This window comes from Mauremys reevesii, linkage group 8 (assembly GCF_016161935.1).
Source record: "Mauremys reevesii isolate NIE-2019 linkage group 8, ASM1616193v1, whole genome shotgun sequence".
NCBI lineage: Eukaryota > Metazoa > Chordata > Testudines > Geoemydidae > Mauremys > Mauremys reevesii.
The window spans coordinates 77,880,382-77,896,838 of record NC_052630.1 but is presented as its reverse complement, the minus strand read 5'-3'; the positions used below and the strand labels follow the sequence as shown (position 1 = coordinate 77,896,838).

General features: G+C 43.7%; 1 protein-coding gene across 6 annotated transcripts in view; it reads left to right on the top strand.

Annotated features, from left to right (window-relative positions):
- Positions 1 to 16,457, top strand: part of LRRC8B (leucine rich repeat containing 8 VRAC subunit B) — a 43,385-nt gene that overhangs the window by 2,511 nt on the left and 24,417 nt on the right. For 4 of the 6 annotated variants that reach the window (XM_039486646.1, XM_039486642.1, XM_039486645.1 and 1 more), the window contains exon 2: positions 14,777 to 14,832. The gene's annotated coding sequence lies outside the window, so the exon portion shown is untranslated. Of the gene's footprint in view, positions 1 to 11,821; positions 12,185 to 14,776; positions 14,833 to 16,457 lie in introns of all 6 variants that reach the window. The other 2 variants (XM_039486647.1, XM_039486643.1) reach the window with 1 other exon arrangement.

The window sequence follows — 16,457 nt, the reverse complement described above, 5'->3', positions numbered from 1 at the left end:
TTCTCTGATACCATTTTAGTCTATATTCATGCACAACCTTTTTTATAATATTATTCTTTCTATTAAACCATTAGGGCATAGCCCTTGGGCCCCACTGAGATGTGAAAAGATTTTTTTGGTAACTATCTTACAGGTGTTAAACTGGAAGGCTGACATCTTTATCAGTTCTTCTCTCCCATCTTCTAACCCGGCCTATTTTATCCAACCCACAAACTCTCTTTTCTTCATTGGTAGAGAGGACTCAGTAACATTAGATAATAGAAGTAGTACCAACAGATCCTTCTCCTGCAAAGGCCAAGGGAAGAGGAGTTGATCTAAGTTTTTTCTGTCACTTTCCTTTCTTCCAGGAATTCAAAATGCTCATGAGGAGGAAGACAATTGCATTTTTCCTGTTATAGACTAACAGACGTATTGGAGCATGAGCTTTTGTAGGTGAATACCCACTTCGTCGGATGCATGACTACATGCATCCGACAAAGTGGGTATTCACCTACGAAAGCTCATGCTCCAATACGTCTGTTAGTCTATAAAGTGCCACAGGACTCTTTGCTGCTTTTACAGATCCAGACTAACACGGCTACCCCTCTGATATTTTTCCTGTTGAATTTCCTGCGTAGTTGTAACAAACTGAGGGCACTGGAGTAGATGAAACATGCTGAGTAACTTCTGGGTAATTTTCAGCGACACTAAATAATCATCCCTCAAAATGGGAAAGGTACACTGCAAGATAAATTCTACAGAGTGAGCTGCTATAGTGGGAGCACAAAGTATAGCATTTTTGGTGGGTTCCTAGCACTTCTCTTGTTCCTCCAGTGCATGACCAGCCCAGCCAAGTGTCACTCCTCTCAGAGATAGTGCTGGAGAGAGACCCTCCCTCATAAAATACTTTGTAATGTATGGAAAGGTCGTGCATTGGGCTGGGAGTCAGGAGACCATGAGTTCTAGGCTCTTACTGTTAATATTTCTGCAGTTCGCAACCTTTATTATTGATCAAGGCCTTATACCCTACTTCAGAATATTATGACAGACCCAAGTCTTACCCCTTAGGTCAGTGGTCTCCTATCTTTTTATGCCTAAGATCACTTTTTGAATTTAAAGGCAACCCAGGATCTACCCCGCCCCTTCCCCGAGGCCCCGCTTTGCTCACTTCATCCCCCCCTCTCCGTCACTCACTCTCCCCCACCCTCACTCACTTTCGGGGTGGGGTAGGTGGTTGGGGTGCAGGAGGGAGTGAGGGATGCATGCTCTAGGAGGGAGTTTGGGTACAGGAGAGGGCTGGGTGCTGGGCATTGGGGTACAGGAGGGGGTACAGGGTGCTGGCTCCGAGAGGGGGGTCAGGCTGGGGCTTGGGGTGCAGGAGGAGGTATAGAGTGCTGGCTCTGGGAGAGGGCTCAGGGCTGGGGTTTGGGGTGTGGCCTCCTGCTGGGCAGCACTTACCTGCAGTGGTTCCTGGTCTGTGGTGCAGTGTGGCTGCCACTAAGGCAGGCTCCCTGCCTACCCCGGTCCCACACCACTCCTGTAAGGGGCCAACATGCCCCTGCCGGGGGGCTGGAGGCACATGTCTCCATACACTGCCTCTCTCTGCAAGCACTGCCCCTGCAGCTCCCATTGACCACAGCTCTCTGTTCCCAGCCAATGGGAGCTGTGGGGCGGGGTGCTTGCAGGCAGGAGCAGTGTGCGGAGGGAGACCCCTGCCCCCGGGGCCGCGCTGGCCACTTCCGGGAGTGGTGTGGGGCTGGGGCAGGCAGGGAGCCTGCCTTAGCAGCAGCTCTGCTACACTGCCAGAGATCGCGATCGACTGGTTGATCCTAGAGGATCTCCCAGTCAATCGTGATTGACCAGTTGGTGACCACTGCGTTAGATACACTACCTTCCATGTTACAGGTATCAGATCTCTCACCAGATACCATAGATCCTCAGCATAGGTTCAGTGTCCAATTGACTCTTTCTACCAGACCGTTAGTCTGTGGATGATAGAGGGATGCCTGTTAAGAACAAAAAAATGGTCATACTGGGTCAGTCTAATGATCCATCTAGCCCAGTAACCTGTCTTCCGACAGTGGCCAGTGCCAGATGCTTCAGAAGGAGTGAACAGAACAGGGCAATCTATTGAGTGATCCATCCCCTGTCATCCAGTCCCAGCTTTTAGCATGCAGCAGCTGTTAAGCATTTCATAAAGTCTAAACACATTCTTGTAATTCTGTTGCCTATTTTAACAATACAAACACACAGGTGAGCCAGAGGGTTCCATCTATTTGTCAATGGTCAATAGAGACATGGGAACCTGGGCATGAGCTGGCTCCTGGTCTACCAGCATCATACATACCCATCAATAAGGAATCTGACGATACTAATATAACATGGTAGTAGGGAGGCAGCTGTTTTTTTATTAACTTTTTGTAGTTTTAATTTATTTATTTAGATAGTAAATCATGTTTATAAAACATTTGACTCACTCAGATGTTTCCTTTTTTAAAAGATGCAGCACATTTCAATCTTGTATCCAAAACCAATATTGTCACCAACCATAATAAAGTGATACCAGTTTTTTAAAAAATCCCTTAATCTTGTTAAATTATAAGCTTTCTATAATTTAAAGTAATTCTAGTTCCAGTACACAGTTTGACAACATGTAACTTCTTATTAGCCCAGGAATTGTATTGACAAATATTATAGTTTAGACATTTAATACTGTAATTTTTTAGGAAAATATTGCTCTTTGAAATACACCTCTACCTCGATATAATGCGACCCGATATAACATGAATTTGGCTGTAACTCGGTAAAGCAGTGCTCGGGGAGGGTGGGGGGGGGAAAGCAGGGCTGCACACTCCAGTGGATCAAAGCCTGTTTGATATAACGCGGTTTCACCTATAACGGGGTAAGATTTTTTTTTGGCTCCTGAGGACAGCGTTATATCGAGGTAGAGACGTACAATGATTATGCTATTGGCACTATAAAATCTGAATTAATTTTTTTTTAAATATTAAATGTATCCTGTGAAGAACAACAAATCTGAAAACTTAAATGCTATACTGTGGAGGGGTGAATTTGGGAACTGAATTGAAATTGTCCTGTCTGAGTCTCCAGCCAGTGGTTTTATATTGATAAAAGCATGATAATTTGATTTCCAATCTGCAAGAAATGGAGGAGTGAAACTAATTCCTATATTGCTTTGCTTGTGGATTAGCATCATGTGAAAACTGAGTGAGTAAATGTTAGACATCTTGTTTAAATATTAAGATTGTAGTGACACTGATCCCAGTTCAGCAAAGAACTAAAGCATGTGCTTAACTGAAATAGGATGGGATCACTGATATGCTCATGTACCTTGCTGAATTGGAGCAATGATGTCTACATGGCCCACCTCTGCGAGCCTTTCAGCCTCAACAGACTCGGGCTTGCACTACCACACTAAAAATAGCTGTGTAGCCATTGTGATTTGGGCTGGAACTCAGGCTCTGAAGCCTAGAGAAGGAGGGAGGGTTAGCTCAGTGGGGGTGGTGATAGCTCAGTGGTTTGAGCATTGGCCTGCTAAACCCAGGGTTCTGAGTTCAATTCTTGAGGGGGCTACTTAGGGATCTAGGGAAAAAATCAGTACTTGGTCCTGCTAATGAAGGCAGGGGCCTGGACTCAATGACCTTTCAAGGTCCCTTCCAGTTCTAGGAGATAGGTATATCTCCAATTTTTATTTTTATTTTTATTTATTTTTTAACGTGGTAAGATTTTTTTGGCTCCCAAGGACAGCGTTATATCAAGGTAGAGGTGTATTTAGATGAAAATTTATAGTGGTGTTTCAAAGGCAACCCGCAGAGAAGTGATTGTTCCTGTAACATTGCTAACTGAAGAAGCAGATAATGAATCTCAAAAGTAAAAGATTTTTGTCAATCTTAAACCACTTTTTAAGGTGACTTGAGTAGCACTCTTGTAAAGAACTTAATGCTTTGTATTTCACTCCCCATATTATGTAATGTATAACTTGGCCTTGATGGCAGTATAAAAAGTGTGTGTGTACAGATATTGAGTCATGTTTTGCATTCACCTTGTGCAACTTGGTGAGATTACTCCAGGTTCTCAGTGCAGTATTTGGCTTTTTGTGTTTGCACTCAGTTTGAAGACATAACATTGCTAGTAGTTACATTAAGAGATGATGGTTTTGTGTGCATGTGTGTGTGTAACAAGATTTATAAACGGTCACATTTAGGCACTAACAATGTTAATGTGTGCTCTAAAGTGAGGGAGGGAAATTGCAGTATTTCATTTAAAATTTTTTGACGGAGTTGGCCCTATAGTCCTGCAACAGCACAATATGCAGGGTGTAACATGGAACCAAAGTGCACCATGGAGGCAGCTCACTCATTATCTGAAGAATGGAAATCTCTTGTTACTTGGCCACCCCCACTACTTCACAAAAATTGGTTTTATGGCTTAATTTGATACATATTCACTTTCACTCAGTGTTAGTAAGGTGGGCTTAAGATTTTTGCATAATGTTTATAAGGATAGTACCCAAGACCTTGCAAGATTTGTGGGCATACAATAGAGCTGATATCAATTCTGTACCACCACATCAATTTGTGCCACTATATCACTTTGTAATTACTGTATATACTTGTTCATTAGCCCGTTCATTTATAAGCCGACCCCCCAAAATGGATAGGTAAAAATAGCAAAAACTGTATGACCCTTTCATAAACCGACCCTATATTTCAGGGGTTGGAAAACGTTGGCTCCCAGCCCATCAGGGTAAGCTGCTGGTGGGTCGGGACGTTTTGTTTACCTGAAGCATCTGCAGGCATGGAGCCCTTCGCCTCCCAGTGGCCGCAGTTTGCCATTCCCAGCCAATGGGAATTGCGGGAAGTGGCGCGGGCCAAGGGATGTGCTGGCTGCTTTTTCCTGCTGCTCCCATTGGCCTGGAGCAGCGAACCATGGCCAATGGGAGCCACGATTGGCCAAACCTGCGGATGCAGCAGGTAAACAAACTGGCCCGGCCCACCAGGGTGTTTACCCTGGCGGGCCGCGGGCCAAAGGTTGCTGATCCCTGTATTAGATATTCAATTCAATGATTCCATAGAGTTTAAAATCATCAAATTTTGGTGTAGACCTGTTTATAAGCCGACCCCCCACTCTTTGATGCGTCACTTTTTTACCAAAAATATTCGGCTTATGAACGAGTATGTATAATACACATCCAAAATTAGTTTAATCTTACTAGGCTGACTTTGAATCACAGCTGAGTCTTTTTAGAACCAGAAATATTTCATCTTGTTCAATAAGAGATGCACTAACCACCAAGAACAACTTAGTCAGCTAAAATAAATCAGCTTTCCAATGACCGGGTTAGAATGATATATATTCTGTTCTGTAGGGTTGCACCTATACTTACGCTTCCATGGATTTAGTTACAATGTAGGAATTGGAAATAAAAACTTTGAATCTCCTATCTTCCCTTTTGGAAAAGCTGTTTTAAGAGGACAGCTCACTTACTTATCAAATCAGCGGTTTTGGGTCACCAGTGTTGTTAGATTTTTGACTGCCCCAGCTCTGTGCAGACAGCCAGCACAGCAGACCTCAAGCAAACCACCTAATGACCACAAGATCTGTTAAGCTACGAAGGCACCAGATCAGGTTTATTGTCAACAAAGCAGGGTAATAGCACCTGGCACACTTTACAAGGATAACGAGGAGTCCTGTGGCACCTTAAAGACTAATGGATTTATTTGGGCATAAGCTTTTGTGGGGTTAAAAAAAAACAAAAAACACTTCTTCAGATGCATGGAGTGAAAATTACAGATGCAGGCATAAATATACTGACACATGAAGAGAAGGGAGTTACCTTACAAGTGGAGAACCAGTGTTAACAAGGCCAATTCAGTAAGGGTGGATGTGGTCCACTCCCAATAATTGATGAGGGGATGTCAATAACAAGAGAGGGAAATGCTTTTGTACTGAGTCAGCCACTCCCAGTCCCTATTCAAGCCCAAATTAATCGTGTTAAATTTGCAAATAAATTGTATCTCTGCAGTTTCTCTTTGAAGTCTGTTTTTGAAGTTTTTTGTTGTTATTGAAGGATGGCTCCTTTTAAATCTGTTGTTGAATGTCCAGGGGGATTGAAGTGTTCTCCTACTGGATTTTGTATTTTACCATTCCTGATGTCTGATTTGTGTCCATTTATTCTTTTACATAGAGAAAAGAAAGATTTATTTGAGCATTTATTCTTCTTTTTCTGTTAGTCTTTAAGGTGCCACCGGACTCCTCATTGTTTTTGTGGATACAGACTAACATGGCTACCCCCTGATAGTTTACAAGAATACTAAGACATGTATGCCCATGACAATGAACACAGCTCAGTGAACGGCGGAACTTTCCATTCACCTCTCAGCTGGACCAAAACACTCGCTTACAGATACCTCTTTATACCCTGATACAAACAGGTTATGTACTGCCCCTCTGACATAGTTAATTACTGCCCCCTGATGTGGCTAGTTATCACCCATTTCCTTGTACATGTTGGTTTGATTAAAACATTTTTATTCATCACACTGTCATCCTGACCTTATCTTTTAGGAGGGGTCAGTATGATCCTGTTATGCTTTTTGTATCATCCTTGATATTGGAATGTTCTGGTGCCACTCTTCTGGAATGTGTTTGCATAGGTACTTTGTGACTAGCACTTCTTAGGAATGTGTGTTTCTGCAATATCAGCCCTGTTCTTGCCAGATTCTGTGAACTTGCAAGCAGACAGAGCATGATGTTTGCTCACAGCCTGACTTTTGCTAGCTTTGCTTTATATCCACAAAGCTTGCCCATTACTTTAGCTCAGGCTTCGTACCAGCCTGTAATAAAAGGGCTTATGTCTCGGGCTCTCTTCCTACTACACCATCTACTGTCAGCAAAATTTAAAAGCTCTTGAAAACTTTCTAGACATAGATCCAGACTAACCCGGCTACCCCTCTGATACTTTCTAGGCATGTGTTTTTATTTTATTTTATTTTTAAATCAGCATTAATCTTAACCTTTTAGCTGTATTTCAGTGTGCTGGGAATTGATTTGACATATATAATGCATGTATTTTTGTAATATACATTTTGACCTGCTAATCTCATTTAGATTTGTTGTTCTTAACAACTGTTCTTACAAGGCTGTGTAAATCTTATCCATGTTGGAAAAACATCAGCTTGCTTTTTAGTTTAGATTCAGTGATCTTGAAAAATTCTACTTATTTGTACTAGATAATTGTGCAAGTAATTTTAGCAATATAAAAGCTATTCTAACCAGAACAAAGGGCATAAAGAGTGCATTTAGACTGCTGAGGTTAGAGTAGAGAGAATAAGCACATTATTCCATCTGGAGTATCCATAGTTCTGGCCATGAGTTGTGCAGAGTAGTTAGTGCGTAGAGCCATGCTATTTATTTCTGTGTGAGCCTGCTCTTTGATTGCTTAGCTATAATAATAATGCCTAGCTCCTATGTAGTACTTTTCATTAGCAGATCTCAAAGTGCTTTTACACAGGAGAGTTGTATCATATCTCCATTTTACAGATGGGGGCGGGGGAGTTGCAGTAACTTGCCCAAGGTGACCCAGCAGGCCAGGCAGAAGCATTACAATTAGCTGTGCTAGAGACCATAAATAGTTCAATATTATAAAGCCGTTCCAAAAGTGAAGAAATTTAAGTTAATGTAAAATGGAGATGAAGAAAATCCATGACCACTTGTACATTTTATAGCACTGGACATAATTTTTTTTCAGAGCAGAGTATTACATTTCAATCTTAGTTTCTTGGTGTTCAGAGGTCCTAGTATGTTGGAGCAAGACCAGCAGAATCCCTGCAGCTTTTAAATAATTGTCATCGATTTTAAGGCCAGAAGGGACCATTGTGGTAATCTAGTCTGACCTCATGCATAACACAGACCATAGAATTTCGCCCAGTAATTTCTGCATCAAGCCCTAAACTTCATTTCTGAGCTAGAAGATCTCTTTTAGAAAGACATCCGGTCTTGATTTGAAGATCTCAAGTGATGGAGAATCCATCACACCCCTAAACAAGTTCTTCCAATGGTGAATTATCCTCACTGTTAAAATTTACACCTTAACATGTAGTCTGAATTTGTCTAGCTTCACCTTTAATCTGTTGGTCAGCTACTAACAGAGCTATTGACCCCTTGTATCCCTACCTTGGACCAAAATATGGAGAGACAACCCTCATAGACCTCATATCTCAGAAACGCCCCCTCTGACTGAGAGTTCTGCTTTGAAGCACTGTAGGCTGGCCCTGTGTGGATTTACAGGAGTGCCGGCACTTCCTGGGGTGCCTTAAGGGGCATTTGAAGACACTGCTTGTTTTTCAGTGACCTGGGTGACACATCAGAAAGTAGTTAAGAAAAAAAAACAGTAGGGACTGTAAGATGGGGGCCACAGAGAAGAGATTCCTACTTTACCTGAGGAAGCTTTTTCTTGCTCTAGGAGAGTGGTCCCCAACCTGGGGGGAGGGATAGCTCAGTGGTTTGAGCATTGGCTTGTTAAACCCAGGGTTGTGAGTTCAGTCCTTGAGGGGGCCACTTAGGGATCTGGGGCAAAATCAGTACTTGGTCCTGCTAGTGAAGGCAGGAGGCTGGACTCAATGACCCTTCAGGGTCCCTTCCAGTTCTAGGAGATAGGTATATCTCCATAATTAAAAATTAAAAAAAAACCTTTTCCGGGTGGCGGGTGCCAGATGACGAGCCACCAAGGACCGTGGCCAGCGGACAAGCATCCACCGAAATGCCGCCGAGAAGCAGCAACGTCAAGAGGCATCGCCGCTGAAGTAGCATCATCAAAAGGCGCCGCTGAAAATCAGCGGCATTTCGGCGGCAGCGCCTCCTGGTGATGCCGCTTTTTGGCGGCATTTCAACGGCAATGCCTCTTGGTGATGCCACTTTTTGGCAGCATTTCGGCAGATGCTTGTCTGCCGGCCAGTACGCGGGCGCACATAGATGCCCCAGCGGGTGTCATTGCGCCCGCGGGCACCGCGTTGGGGACCACTGCTCTAGGAGAAGTCTACACTGCATCTGCGAGCGAGCCTCCCAGCCTGGGTCCACAGACTTGTGGTAGTGGGGCTCCTCCTGGCGCTCTAAAAATAGCTGTGTCAGTGTTGCTGTTTGAGCTGGAGCTCAGGCCTTCAAGCCCACTCCCCCACAATCTTCATAAAGCAGGAAGTTGTGTCTCTTGGCTCTGCACTGGCCTGTGCAGTACTGAGGTAGGTCAGGATGAAGGAGATCCATGTCTGTGGCCTGCATAGCCATGTAAGGATGTGGGGAGCCCATCGCAGATCCTGATCTTTCTGTCTGATACGGACCTGTGGTGATTACTGGTGCTTCAGGGTTATTGTAAAGTCTCATAGGGCTGCCATACTGGAAAGGAGTAGAGAAAATAAGAGGGTACGGGAAGTCCCCAAGCTTATCAAAAAAGTTTACTTGGTATGGGAAGTTTGTAATGATGGTGTCTTGAATCCTGTGCTTGGTGACAGCTCTGTTTCATTCAGAGTTGTCAGCCAGGACTACTGAATTAGGGCAAGATAGCCCCCTTTATAGGGACTCTTCTCTCCCCCCTTCCCCCAGGTTCAGACTTTAGGTAGCCACTGAGAATGCACAGCACTTTCCTAATACCCTTTTGATATCACAGATTTCACCCCCTGTGAGCTCTGAAAAACTAAGTTGCTGCATAACATTCATGCAGTCTCCTCTGTGCAGAGGTTTCTCCCCCCCCCCACCTGATTTGGTTATGGATTTGCAAAATGGACCCAGTAGCTCTGTGCTAAGAGACAGTTGGGGCTGGATTTTAGCCCTAAATGCTGTAGGATTCAGTTCTTTGTCATTGTGCTTGGCTTGCTAAGTAGCAGTAGCATACCTTGTTGGTTTCTTAAATACAGATTAACTTTTAATTATTTATTGTATCCTTATGTTCCTCTGTCTAAATCAGGGGTCGGCAATGGTGTGCTGGGTCTTCATTTATTCACTCTAATTTAAGGTTTCATGTGCCAGTAATACATTTTAACATTTTTAGAAGACCTCTTTCTATAAGTCTATAATATATAACTAAACTTTTGTTGTTTGTAAAGTAAATAAGGTTTTTTTAAATGTTTAAGAAGCTTCATTTAAAATTAAATTAAAATGCAGAGCCCCTCAGACCGGTGGCCAGGACCTGGGCAGTGAGAGTGCCGCTGAAAGTCAGCTCGGCACACGTGCCATAGGTTGCCTACCCCTGGTCTAAATGGTTCCCTGTGAAGTGTTTGTGCATTAAGGATACATCACTTCCCTGGCTATATTTGATATCAGCATTAGCTAGATTATACAATGGGATGGTGGTAGCAGTGGTTAATGTTTTTACATTATACAATCCTGATAAAATATCATTCTGCTGTCTGAAAGTAGGAGAAATATCTATGGACACTTTTGTCTGTATTATTTTCCCTTGGAGCAAATCCTGCAGAACCAGAATCCCCATCAACTATAGCAATTAGCCCCTTCTCCAAAGTATAAACTGTTAGTGCATGTCTTCATTGGAAGACATAGAAGGGGACAGCTAATAAGGAGACTGGGAAGGGGTCTGTACCCCAGAGGCGCCACCTAGAGGTTGGGTGAAAGCATGACAGATACTTTTCAGTCTTGCGCCACCTGATGATAGCCACTCCAGCCCTGCAGTGGTCTGTCCCCTCTGTGATTCAGCCCTCCATTTAGGGCACAAGTTGTGTCCACCCCTTCTTGGTATGTAAAAAGTCCTACAAATGTTAGTTCCACTGCCCAACAAGGGACTTCAGGCTTCACCCAGCCAAAGTCCCAGACTCAGGACTCTCTGGGTTATGGGGTCTTCCTCATCCTGAGTCTAGTCGCAAAGATAGACTTTTTGCCTCCAGCCCCATTAGGAGGTAGGTTGGAGAACCCAGGACCACCCTCTGTGCCAAATTCTGATCCAGGACCCCAAGGTAAGCAGCTGAGTCCTGCACCCTGGAGTGCTGTGCGTCTGCCTCCTTGAATCACTTCGTATCAGCCTTCCAACACAAGAGGGAACAGCAAAGCCATGTAAACAAAATAAATCAAAGAATAAATCTTCCACCTTGCAGAGTCCTTTTCCCTGAGCAGGTCAGACCGTCAATAGTCAGGAGCCTCCATAGCTGGGCCTCCCACAGTGCTCCTTTTGCAGAGCTTCAGGTTGTAGGTCTGCTTACCTCCATAGGCAGCCTGTAAGTAAAAGGGGAACAGAGTAGCTCAAGGTCCTCTTCCAGCCTATACATGCATTGCAGGTGTGGCTTGTACGCCCCGTCACAGAGACCTGTACAAGGTTTCAATCAGGTAGCAATTCCTCTGGCACTCTTCAGTAGTTTGGGTTGTCAGAATAAAGCAAGGCTCCGAACTGAATAGTCCAACAATGCTAGTATTTTACAGCTCAGCATCCATAAGGCTGCAGCAAGAGAAACTGAAATGGAACATTGCCCCAACTCACTGGGTAGCAAATAGAATTTGATGGAACTAGGTATTAGATACTTGACTATATTTGTAGTCTTTCCACTTCTCAATCCTTGTCTTTGTCAGCACGCTTTCTCCAGTGTGCCATGGTCAAACATGCTCACCAATGGCTCTGACCACACGCAGTCAGCTTGGGGCAGACAGCCTTGCAGGGTGGATTTAAAAGCAACCATGTTTTATAAAAAAATAAATAATGATTTTATAATTTAAATACATTTTTCTTTTAAAACATATAAATGTACTTAAAATTATGACAAATTATGTTAAGGCCTAAACTTACTATAGAATAATCATTTAAATAAAAATAAAATACACACAGATTTCAAAATGGAAGTATGATGATGAAAGTTGAAGTCCATGATGTGGCTGACAAAATCCAGGAAACACAACTTCGTTAGTTTGGATGCAAGCAGAGGATAATGAAGGGGATCTGCTGAAGATAGCTTGGCAGAAAGGGGTGCTAAAAGAGAGAAACTGAGGAAGCAGTGGATCGATTGCAACAAAGAAGATGGTAATGCCACCTCAGATGGACAAAGATGGTGGATGCTTACACAATGATCTGACCCCAGTTGAGGGGATAAGGAGAAGAAGAAAGATTTAAATTTAATAAAACATTCCAGCAGTACATTTGCTGCTGAAGTTCTGAAGAACGTCACATCACTGAACTGGAGGAAGTCACTGGGTAAGCACCTTAAAACAGAGTTTTTGAAGTGTTAAACCAGCTTTTAACAGCAGTAGCCTCTTCTGCAGGTTCATTGAGAATATTTTCTTCATTTAAATTTATTCAGCTAGTTCAGTTTAATGATTTCTTAGAACATAAGAATGGCCATACTGGGTCAGACCAATGGTCCATCCAGCCCAGTATCCTGTCTTCCGACAGTGGCCAGTGCCAAGTGCTTCAGAGGGAATGAACAGAACAGGTAATCATCAAGCGATCCATCCTGTTGCTCATTCCCAGCTTCTTGCAAACAGAGGTTAGGGACACTTCAGAACATGGTTTTGCATCCCTGCCCATCTTGGCTAATAGCCATTTATGGACCTATCCTCCATGAACTTATCTAGTTCTTTTTGAACCTTCTTATAGTCTTGGCCTTCACAACATCCTTTGGCAAAGTGTTCCATAGGTTCGCTGTGCATTGTGAAGAAGTAGTTCCTTTTTGTTTGTTTTAAACCTTCGGCCTATTAATTTCATTTGGTGACCCTAGTTCTTGTGTTATGAGAAGGACTAAATAACACTTCCTTATTTACTTTCTCCACATCAGTCATGATTTTATAGACATCTATCATATCCCCCCCCTTAGTTGTCTCTTTTCCAAGCTGAAAAGTCCCAGTCTTATTAAACTCTCCTCATATGGAAGCTGTTCCATACCCCCTAATCATTTTGTTGACCTTTTCTGTACCTTTTCCAATTTCAATATATCTTTTTTGAGATGGGGCAACCAGATCTGCATATAGTATTCAAGATGTGGGTGTGCCATAAATTTATATAGAGGCAATATGAAAATTTTTGTCTTATCTATCCCTTTCCTAATGATTTCCAACATTCTTCCCTCCTTTACCATATCTTCACTTTCTCACTCTCGTAATATTGGGTGTCCTTATCCTGTAGGTTAGTATATTAATTAGGCAAAGCTCATTAGTATATACTAATGTCAGTTGAATTACCATGGTTACCTGCAGTTGAGCATCTGCTTATGTCCCCTTCCAAAAATACTCTAAACTGGTGCAATCTGCTTTCTTGCGGTTACCTACCAGCAGATTGCAACACTTGTGATTATTACAAAACAATGAACAAAGTCTTGTGCCATCTCATGACTTAAGATCACTATTAGTTTAATTAAGTATGCTAATTTATTGAGCAACAATTCCTGCTCAGACTATAAGGTTTTATGCTAACTGCTTAAGCTATTCTTATAGATCCAGGCCTATAGGTCACTTGTGTCCCTGCTATCAGTTCCTTATCCCTTTATCTTCTAATATCTACTATAATTATTTCATGGCTACAATTAAAATCCATTTAAATCAAGATATCCTGCCTGCTGATTTTAAATCATGATTAAAATCAGTCCACCCTGTAACCATGCATTCACACTGACAGCCACCTTCTTCTCAACTCCTAACATACTCTCTACAGTTCTTCACAGCTAGAAAATCAAGTAGAAGTCCAAACCCAAATCCTTCTTTTTTCCAGTCTTCTCTCTCCAGGCCTTGGACTGTTACAATAAGGAATTGCTTCATAACTGGATCCAACCTCTGATCAAAGGCAGGGCATACCGTGCAGCAACAGTCAGAGAAAATACTTGGCTTTTTAAATTAAATCAATATAATTACATAAACTCCTATCATGAAAACCCTCTCAATGTGGATGCAATAGGAAAGATTGTAAAGAAGTTAGTCATACAGAAGAAAACTGACTTGCCAGATTCAAGCAGTACTGTGGGTACATAATGCTCTCGCAATCCCTTTTATATATATATATGTATTTTTGTTGACCAAATATATATATTCAGTAAAACATCTAGGGAACAAGCTAGCTTTTGTCTGTAAGAGTACCCTAATATGTGTGCATTGAGCATTGTTAGCTTAATTCTTATTCTTCCCACCCACATTCTTTGTATGGTTTGCGAACTAACTTCTCTTGCTGTGATCAAGTGTCCCTTCTCGAGGGCCAACGTGAAATGGTTTTTCTTTGCCAACTTGCAGAGTTTTGCCTATCCGTGTATTTGGGCTTTGTTTTCTTGATACACTTTAATGTTTTGCATATTGGGATTTTTTGCATGGTGCTGAGATACCTGGTGATATTTAAAAGTGTCTGATGTCCTAGTGAAGGAAGGCCATATATTTCAGTTCTGTGAAGTGTCACTATTGATAACTCTTTTTTTTTCCCCCTACCTAATTGAAGTGCTTGATATTTTGACTGCCGAAGCAAAACAAAAAAACCTCAGAGAGCGCAACTGCCGAAGCGCCAAAAAAAAAAAAAAAAAGGGTGGCCCGAATCCCCGGCCCTGCAGTTGTGCTGCCCCAAGCACGTGCTTGGTTTGCTGGTGCCTAGAGCCGGTCCTGTACAGCATGCCACTAGGCGGTGATTTGGTTAAGTTGGTCCTATTTTCATTTTGTACGAATGTTGGAAGTGGTGATTTTCAACAGAATCAATTTAGAAATCTTATATTGTGTTCTCTATAGTGTACCCTTTAAGGTTTTTAAAGCATTTATTGATATTGAAAATAGTTCATAATTGTCCATGTGTAATAACTGGTTTGCGTTATCTCTATAGGAATTGTCAAGCAGAAATTCCAGCAGCAGAGCTCCCAAGTGACTGGCATTCAGCAGGTAAGACCAGTGTTTTGGACTGCTGAAAAAACTCTGCCTTATCTCTCTTTGTATTTAAAATAAGATAAGCAGAGGTTTCACCACTTCAGAAACTAAGTAAAAGGAGCAAGTGCAGAATTCTTCTGCTTAGCATTTAAAAAATTAATTGCAATATAGACTCTGTGGGTGTGTAGACCAAATAACTAAAAGAAAAATAAACGGGCATTGTAATAAGGTCAAATAAATAAAACATGAAGAGCAAATAAAACCTATGCCTTTATAATCGCGAAGAATTCACCATTTGGATTCCTTGTAAAATTGATCTGGAGCATTCTCTGCAAGATAGCTTCTTATATCAGCTTTTTCTTCTTCGAGTGATTGCTCCTATCCATTCCATAACATTTTACCCTAGCAACTCCTCAGTTCCTTCTTCCCGCCCGTGACGGCCAGTTGGAACAGTGGAGTGCTCCCTTACCTCCACAACCCTAGTGTTTCTCCATAGTTCTAGTGTAGATAGTTTTAGTAGTTAGTTCAGTTCTTGTTGTAGTTGTATATATATTTAGTGTTAATAGTGTTAATAGTTACGGAATTAGACTTATGCCCGAGCAGTTAGCGACCAAGACGACTCTTGCCTCCGCTGCCTCGGAGAATCGCACCGCCAGATAAGTGCTCTATTTGTATAGCCTTTAAGCCTCGTGACGAAAGAGAGAGACTCTAGGCTGAAGCACTTACTGATGGAGTCTGCGCTCAACCTCCGGCGCCAGCTCCAGCGGCTGAGGCATATCAGCCGGCACCACCGTGCGGACATTTTCGACTCGGCAAGCCAGCGATGGTGCGGTCACCGAGGCACCGCCCCCCATCCGCCCGATCGCCATCAGTCCCGCACCGCTCTCCATCGCGTGGGTCCCGGTCACGGTCACCGCACCGCAGCAGGTCCGCGCCCAGGCACCGTGGACATCGGGACTCGCCAGCCGCTCGGCGCCGCCAGAGATCCGCCTCATCAGGTCCGGCACCGAGATCCAGCTAGATCCGCCCGCACCATGTGCAGCACAGGTCCCGCCGCCACTGGACCCGAGATGCCCGGCACGAACCTCGCACCGGAGCATCGCCTCACGCCGGCGCTGGACGCCCGCCCAGGCGCCGCCACGGCTCCACCCTGGCCCTCCAGGGAACCTCTGTAGCCTCACCCCAAGGCAGTGCGGTGGATTTCAGAGCCGGTTCCCCGGATCATGGACCCCAGTATTGGGGACATTGGGTGCCCTGGGCGCAATATGAACAGGGGCCTCCTGCCACCCAGGCAACCGGCTCGGCACCATCGGTACGGTGGCCACCGGCCCTTCTTTGGGCCAGGACTCGCTCCCGCCAAATCGCCAGGGGGGTGAGCACCAACAGGAGGAGGTGCTGCCTGGCCACTCCTCATCGCCCTCCAGATGAGGCGCCATCAGGCCCCGCCCATTGACCTCAGGGCACATCAGGACCTTCTCCGAAGGGTGGCAAAGGCCATTAACTTGCCCATAGAGGAGGTGCAAGAAGTCGAGGACCCGATTACGGACGTTGTGGGAGATGACGCCCCTGTCAGAGTGGCGCTCCGTTCATTCGCACCATTCAGAAGAACAGTGCCACTATCTGGCAGTCGCCTCCTCCGT